Raw genomic sequence first — 9135 nt, forward strand, 5'->3', positions numbered from 1 at the left:
ATGTACACAGCGTTGGGGTTCATATGTCAAACGCTATCGGAAGACATCTTGGTACAAGTTGGCACACTCATGAATGGTGGGGTAAGGAAGCATGGCGTGCTTTGAAGATTCGATTTCTTGGAATTGATTATGTACGACAGGAAGAAGATGAAAAAGCAACTCAAGAAGCCGCTGAGAAAGAACGATTGGATGAGATCGCTGATAAAGAACGATTGAATGGGATTGTTCAAGAAGAACAGGCACGTAAGAAGGAAGCCCAGGAAGCTGCAAAGAATGAAGAAGCTTTGCAAGCTGTTTTGAGAAGTGAAAGAAAGGAAAGATTGAATAAAGAAAAAGAAAGAATTCTTTAGAAAAAGAAGAGAAGATTGTGAATCTTCAGGTATGTTTTTCTTACTCAAACAACCTTGAAGATGAGAAAACTGTTAAGATAAGTGAGAAGAAATGAAGCAAGAAATCTTCTACTAATCGTGATGATGAAAGAAAGGTTATGGGATTGAATGAAAGGAATGATGCAGTTAAGAAATTTACAGATTTAGTATCATGTATGAAAGTCAACAATCGAGCATTTCTTGATGAAAAGTCAGAACCAAATGAAAGGTTGAGAAGAATTGTCAGAATGGAAGGCCCAATAGGGTCTAGTAAAGAAAGAACGAATAACCCATCTGCAAGTTTTGATGAGCAAAGAAAGAAAAGAAAAGTGAGAAAGAAGAACGTGGAGAATTAAGTTGTATCCGAGATCAATGTGGATGGTTTGAACGATGAACATAAAGAACTTGTTAAACTGGTTTGTTACAAACAACTGAAAAGAAAGGTTAAAGACGAACCAATAATTAAAATTGAAGAGCTGAGAGTGTTATCGGGAATTCAAGACCCTAGTGGTACAAAAGCAAGAAGAGGAACAATTCAAGATTAAGGGGGTGAATGAAGGTTAATCTTGAATTATCAATAATGTTGAGGGTTTGTTTTGTTAAGTTTGATATTAATATTTGTTTAGTATGGCAAGAATATTATGGATTATTCTAGAATAAGGTTGTCTTGGTTTCCAAGTTAGGTTTGGCTTGGAGAACAAGTTTAGTATGTCTATAAATAGAGTCTAGATTATTAGTTTTATGTGAGAGAGCCAAGAGAAGTCTCTTCTCCATGCAAGTTTGTTATGTTCGTGAAGTTCGTTTGATAAGTTCGTTTGATTATATGAAAAGAGTCGAGGGTTGTCACCCCAAATATCTCGTGTTTGTGTGTTTGATCTGATTGTTTGATCCATCTTGGCCAACAAGCCGAGCCTGAGCCTCGAATAAAGCTTGTTTGTTTAGTATTGAGTCCAAGCTTGAGCCTTGTATCAGAAGCTCGTTTAGGCTCGTCAAGCCTTCTTAACAAGCCTTGTATTTTATAGAATTTTCCATTTGTAAGACTTTATGCATTAATTTCGCATTGCACAACCGAGCTTGCTTGATCTCTGGCTCGTTTTAGGTTGTTCTCAAATTTACAAAATTAAATAAAAATGTTTATAATTGATTAATATATAATAAACGAGCCTGGGGTTGAGGTTGAAAAACAACTCGAGATTTAGAAAAAGAGTTAGAGCTAGAGCTGAGCTTTGGCCCGTTTAAGGTTTTTCTCAAACTATATAAAGTTAATAAAAACGTGTATATTTAATAATAATATATAATAAACGAGCTGAACCCAAGCTTAAAAAACAACTCGAGCTTTAGAAAAAGAGCTCGAGCCAAGCTTTGGTCCGTTTAAGATTTTTCTAAAAATATGTGAAGTTAATTTAAAACGTATATAATTTAATTAGTAAATAATAAACGAGCAGGGCCTAAGCTTGAGAAAACAACTGATTTGTAGAAAAAGAGCTCGACACGATTTGAGCGCTCTTCGGTAAGGTAAACTTGAAACATTTCAGGCATTTTCATGAAATTTCTATTAGTCTTCCTTACCGGGCTTTTAGCATGGGCGTATCAAGCAGCATGTCCACCCGCCCCTACAAAGTCGGGCCTCCAAACGGGCTTCCCATTACAACACCAAGAATCAAACTTCGTGATGGAAGATATCTATCCTATAAAGAATATGGTGTCCCAAAAGAATCAGCAAAGTACAAAATAATTTTTGTTCACGGCTTCGACTGTATCAAGCATTATACGGTTATTGCCACCGCAGCGTCTCCTGTATGGTTTCTTCCATGTTATGTTGATCATATGTTACTTTCAGTGTTAAGGTTGACTAAATACTTGGTTGAGTTTTGCAGGGTCTACTTGAAGACTTGGGGATTTATATTGTTTCATTTGATAGACCGGGTTACGGAGAGAGTGACCCGGATCCTAAACGGACATTAAAGAGTTTGGTTTTAGATACTGAAGAACTTGCAGATCAACTTGAACTTGGATCCAAGTTTTATGTGCTCGGTTTTTCGCTGGGTGGGCAACTGACTTGGTGTTATTTGAAGTACATTCCTCACAGGTATCATAAGTTACTATTAGTGTTACTCTTTTGTAGGATCATAAGCTTGAGTCAAGAATGCAGTTTAATTTTTCTGTTTTAAGGGGAATATGCGTGTAGTCATAGGCTTGTAAAATAACCGAACGCTAATGAACTGTTCGTGAATTCTTAGGCAGGAAGTTCATTTCTTTAATAAGCGAACGAACATGATCAAAATATGTTGTTTGTTTAATCAAACAAACGGACATGAACATGCACTTTGTTCGTTCATTTATGTCGTTTATCTGTGTTTGTTCTGTTCGTTCGTTTATGTTTGTTCGTTTAGATTTCAATAAATACATATATATAAGGAGTTATTATATTTATATAAATATAAGCATAAAAGCAAGCCTGAAAGATTATTGGATTCAAATCCTTGCCCTTCTCATTAAACTTATCCCTTATATAGGGGAAATCATACAAATCACCTATAGAACACAAGGATTTGAATCCAATAATCTTTCAGAGTCATTTTAAGTCATATGTTTTATTACAGTTTTAAACATTCATGGTTGATTTGTTTTAATAAACATACAAACGTTCATGTACCAATATCAAAACAAAGGATGACAGCAGGGTGACATAGTAAACTACAAATTAACACATATAACATCCTAGAAACATATAAACTCAAATACATGTAGATAATCACATGCAAGTCCACATAAGATGTAGTATTATCCAAGCCCCAGAGGAAGATAAGATACTTGTTAAATATTAAATTGTCTTCATGTTATTCTAATTATAATAGTCATGTATTATATGATGAAAACAGGCTAGCAGGAGCAGCTCTTATAGCACCAGTAATTAACTATTGGTGGCCCAAATTACCATCAAACTTGTCTCAACAAGCGTTTTCAGAGCAGTTTCGTCAAGATCAATGGGGTCTGCGGGTTGCTCACTATCTTCCATCATTAACCTACTGGTGAAACACGCAAAAATGGTTTCCTAGCCTAACCTATATAGGTTACACCCCGGATATTCTTTCCCGACAAGATAGAGAACTTGTGCCCGTATATACAGCCGGTAGAGCAGATGTTGAGGTACTAAAAATGCAACTTGTGGACCAAATATGAATGCAGTAACTATATTATTTCAATTAATAATCTATTTTCATTTTTTGTGTGTTACAAAGGGACAAGTAAGACAACAAGGAGACTACGAGTCTATCCATCGTGACTTGAATATTGGGTTCAGTTCATGGGAATTTGATCCAACAGAAATTAAGAACCCGCTTCCAGAAAACGAAGGGTCTGTTCATATATGGATGGGTGACGAAGATAGGTATGTGTCTGTGACGCTGCAACGGTATATAGCTCGACAACTTCCGTGGATAAAGTATCACGAGGTGACGGGCGGGGGTCATATGTTTTCTTATGCTGATGGGAAGAGTGATGCCATCCTAAAAGCACTTCTGCTTGGGCAAAGTTAGTTGAAAGTGTGTTTTATGGACTCAGGTTTGTAGCTTCCTACTGTCTTATACCATTGGTAAAAATGTAGTAGTTAGTATTACCCTTTTATGGTTTGAAGTTAATAGTTTTTTTTTATTTCTTGAATAGTGAACAGTTAATGTGGTATGTTGAAATATCACTTTCTGAGTTTCTGTCTGTCCGTAACTTTCACAACCGGTCCACCACCACCATAGTTCTATTTTTAATAAATTGCTACAAAGTTCATATGCACAACCATGACTATAATGCTAGCCTAGTTGGCACATAAAAGCAAAGCAACATCTGCTTTGGAAAAAGCAGACATGAAACATTACAAAGATGTTGACACGGTAAACCTTAAGGTTATTGTAGTTTCTTTAAGCTCAACTAAGTGCTTCTGCTTCTCATCCGATAGAATTCGTAGCACTTGAAGCTCATGTTCCATATCCATAACATGCATATATAACATTTAACTTAATTATATCAACACACCGTATAACTTGTAATTTTTTATTAACATTAAAACTCTCACAAAACGTTTTAAGATTGATTCATGAACATACCTTGCTCATCGTTTGTCAGTGGATCGTTTCTCCTCAAGCCCTACTAATTTGCCTTCAACTAAAAGCTGCCATCAAAACTGTCTACAAATTAACAGCCCTACACAATCGGATACACATGTAATGAAATAGAAGTCAATATAACAGCCGCACTGTAAGGCCCCGATCCCGGTAGCCTTACATTGGGTGTTGGATTTACTCATAAACTCAGTTTGATACAGCAGAAGCATAATAAATTTGCAGCGGAAACTAAAACTTTTACATAACAACCTCCTCCTCTAACTAATCTTCAATATGGATAGCCTCGTATGCGCCTCAAACTAACCACGTCATCACAATACCTGCATGCATACTAAAAGTCAGCTATACGCTGAGTGAGTTCTAACGTTTCTTTATTTTCATAACATACGACTTATAAGCAAATCACATCTTTCATACATTTATTATATAGCATAACGTTTATAATTCTTTATTTACTTTCTCTATATTTGTCTATCAATCATTTCATAACTATATTCTTATACACCTACTCGTAACTGAGCCTCCTACTCTTACTCATAATCGAGTCTCCTATCTTTGCTCATAACCGAGCCTTCCTTGCTCGTAACCGAGCCTCCTATCTTTGCTCATAACCGAGCCTTCCTTGCTCTTAACCGAGCCTTATAAAGTTAGAGGGATTTGTCGTCCTAACTTATTATGCATGCATGAGGCCCGATGACTCTACGCATGAACATATACACATTCTTCTATACATAGCATTCATACTCATTGATATTCATATAACATTCTACACAAGCATTAGTAGGATATATTCCTTAGCTCTTTCTATTCTATTAACTACCATTCAACATTCAACTATACATATAAACACATTCATACAAGATACATGTCATTAACTAAAGTCACACATATCTATTCTTTCACATACAGCCCCAAAACGTTTAAAGGAAAAAGGGGGCTAGAACTCACCTGGATCCTGTTACGTTCACCGTTAATATTAATTCCTTTCTTCAACTGTGCCCGACTAACTGTTTAATAAGGCACACGTATTAATCCTCTATAATCACTTGTCATTCATTTCTTAAGTTAACGGGGTTAACTTTTAAGTTAACCGAACCGACGGGTAATCTTCTCAAACTGTTCATGTTAATTAGTTAGGCTTAAGTCCATTAGTCTCTATTAACTTATCCATGCTCCTAAAATATTTAATTAACTTAATTGACGCCTCTCTTCACGACAACTAGAATAATTCCGAAATATTTTATTTAATTATTTATTGGAACGGGGATGTTACAAGTAGAGGTGGTCAAAAAAACCGGTCCTCGAACCGGTTTGCCGGTTTAAACCGGAAACCGGTTTTTTAAAAAACCGGTTTTTTTAAAACCGGTTTGACCGGTTTACAAACCGCCGGTTTGTATATCGGTTATACTTTTTAGAGCCCAAACCGGTTTTCAAACCGGTTATAAAAAAAAACCGGTTTTTTTAAATAACCGGTTACTAAAAAACCGGTTAACCGGTTTTTTTATAAACCGGTTTATGACCGTTATAGAAAAACCGGTTAACCGGTTTTTTAGTAACCGGTTAACCGGTTAAAAACCGGTTTATTTCCGTTGTGAAACGGCTATATAGCCGTTTTTTTCAATTTTGACCGTTTTTTTTTTTTTTTACCATTCTACCCCCACAAACATCTATATATAGTTTAGGTTGGGTATTGGTTAGAACACACTCGATTATACAACTCCAAACGCTCCAAACGCTCTAAACGTTTATTTCATACGCAATTATTTTGTTATCTCACGCTCAATTATACCACATTACCACTCCATACGCTCTTATTTCGTAGTCGATTATCATGGCCTCCCAAAGTGCTGCTTCATCCGTCAACATGGGTGCCTCGAACACGGGAGAAACGGTCGTTCGGGTCATCCCCACGAAACGAAACCAAGATGTTTGGCAACATTTCGACCTATGCGAAATGTCTAACGGTAGCCAAAAAGCTCGATGCAAACATTGTTTGAAGTTTTATGGCAAAGATGCAAACTCCACTTTAAAAGCGCATGTACAAAGGCCCTTTTGCAAGGCCTTGAAGGACGAATCGGGAAGTAGTTCGCAGCCGGAGATGACGAATCAAGGAACGGTGTTTACGTACGACCTTGAAGCGGTACGTCAACAGTTTTCAAACTTTGTGATTCAACAAACACTTCCTTTCAACCACTTCGACAACCCTCAATTCACGGAGATGATGCAAAAGTATGTTCAACCACGCTACCAACACGTAAGTCGTTCGACCCTTAGAAGAGATTGTCTTAAAGCATGGAAAAACGCTAAATCCGAACTAATTTCATACTTTTCAAACTTACAAACTGGTGTAAACTTAACAACGGATGTGTAGTCGGTACCTAATGGTTCGCTCGACTCATACATTTGTGTGACGGCTCATTGGGTTGACCCCGAGTCGTGGCAAATGATGAAACGAACCGTTGCGTTTCAATTGTTTGATTACCCGCACACGGGTAGAAATATTTTTAAACTCTTGGATAAAGTCATTCGACAATACAAGATTGAACATAAAATCTTTTCAATTTCGTTTGATAACGCGTCTAACAATACGGCCGCGGTTGGCCATTTAAAATTAAAGTATAAACCTATTTGTGATGGAGCGTTTTTTCATAGCCGATGCATTGCACATATTATCAACTTGGCCGTGCAAGATGGGTTAAACGTGATCGAAACGCAAAGAAACAATTTTAAAAGAATGTTACGAGATGTTTTTAGCAACAATAAAACATTTTCAAGATACAAAAAATTTTGTGTAGAAGCTAATTGTCAATGGTTGGGGCCAAATTGGGATTGTCCAACAAGATGGAACTCGACTTGTGATATGTTTGAGAAAGCCATCCAACAAAAAGAATCACTAGTTGCGTTTCATCAAATTTTGTCAAGTAGGGGTAAATGTGCACCGTACGATCCTAGAAACTGGTTATTGATTGAGATCGTTACGGAGGTCCTTCAAATTTTTAAATCTTGCACAACTAGTTTATCCGGGGTTTACTATCCAACAAGCCCCATTGCTTTACCAAAAATTGCTGTCATGTGCACAAAGTTGAGTGAACTTCATTGTAGGGGTGCACCTTATTTTGATATGGGTGTAAAAATGAAAGAAAAATTTAGAAAATATTTTCAACAACTACCCGCTGTTTTGACATGTGCTGCTGCGTTAAACCCTTGCATCAATGTTGGTGGTGTTGAAGCTTTAATAGAAAAAATTTGTGATGAGCTAGAGTTAAACGACGATCAAAACCCCTATTATAACCAAACTTTAAAGAATGCTTTCAACACCACCTTGTCTAACATGTATGATGTTTACCTTACAAAATACGGGTCGTCTTCCCAAATTCATGACTCGTTAAGAGCTGTTGCCCAATCCCAATCCCAAACCGACCTTGAAATGGGGATGTACTACATGATTTGGGAAGACGCCGGTAAACGTCAAAAGGTAAACACCCCAAGCAGTGAACTTGGAAGGTATGGTGGTACCAACTTTGTGAAACACATGACTCCGGATGAATTTAGAAGTCTTGATTTGCTGGCTTGGTGGAGAGGTAAGGAGGATGAGTTTCCGATCCTCGCCGCCATGGCCAAAGATTTACTAACGGTCCAAGCTTCCACGGTAGCTTCGGAGTCTGCTTTTTCTGTTTCTGGCAGGGTTATATCGATTAGGAGGACTCGACTCACTCCACCAGCTGTAGAGATGTCGATTTGCTACAAGGATTACTTGGACTCTTTAGATAGGGCACAACATCAACGCTCACTCGAGGGGGAAATGGACTATGAGGCGGGCTTGTATGAAGACGAGGTCAATCAAGGACACACTCAACCAATGACCGATGAAGAAGCCGCGTACGACGATTACCTAAGGAATAGCTCGGGATCGGGTAGCGAAGAAAATAATGAGTAAGAAACAGCAAGTTGTTAATGTAATCGTGTCTAAGCATTCTTTAATGTTTGTATTTTTGAGTTACGAATATGCGATAACGATTTAATGTTTGTATTTTTAATGTAAAAGCTATAAATGAAAGTTATGTGTTTTTAATCTTCCAAGCAAAGAACCCTAACAACGAAAGCAAAGAATGGAGTCAGTCCGTTTTGCCTTGTAGTTACCGGTTTGCCTTGTAGTTACCGGTTTGTTTATACTGTGAAAAAATAATGGTTATTTAAAAAAAAAAAAAAAAAAAAACCGGTTAACCGGTTAGACCGGTTATTAAAAAACCGGTTAATAAAAAAACCGGTTTATTAACCGGTTCTAACTGGTTCCTAAACCGGTCCTAACCGGTTAGACCGGTTAGGGTTTTCAGATACAAAAACCGGTTATTAACCGGTCCGGTTATTAACCGAACCGGTTTTTTTCCGGGCCAAAAAAACCGGTCCGGTTAATAACCGAACCGGTTTTTTTAAAAAAACCGATTTGTGCACCTCTAGTTACAAGTCTCTCTCCCTTAAAAAGGTTACGTCTCCGAAACCTGCTTAATCATTGTACAAACGAACGCTCCTTGTATTCACTTCCTTTCTTAAACCATCTTAGCTTCCTAGATTACCGGTTACTCTCGACCTTGCAGTCATCGAGTGGTGTTCACGAGTGTGGGTTACATAACCACATCGTCTTACAATTT

General features: G+C 37.4%; 1 pseudogene; it reads left to right on the forward strand.

Moving 5' to 3' along the window:
* Nucleotides 1-1905: 1905 nt before the first annotated feature.
* On the forward strand, nt 1906-3925 carry LOC143555176 (uncharacterized; annotated as a pseudogene).
* The last annotated feature ends 5210 nt before the right edge of the window (nt 3926-9135 follow it).

The sequence above is a fragment of the Bidens hawaiensis genome, unplaced genomic scaffold (genome assembly GCF_021521415.1).
Source record: "Bidens hawaiensis isolate Kalapana, Puna unplaced genomic scaffold, B.hawaiensis_p1.1 tig00018012_1, whole genome shotgun sequence".
In the NCBI taxonomy this organism is placed as follows: Eukaryota; Viridiplantae; Streptophyta; class Magnoliopsida; order Asterales; family Asteraceae; genus Bidens; species Bidens hawaiensis.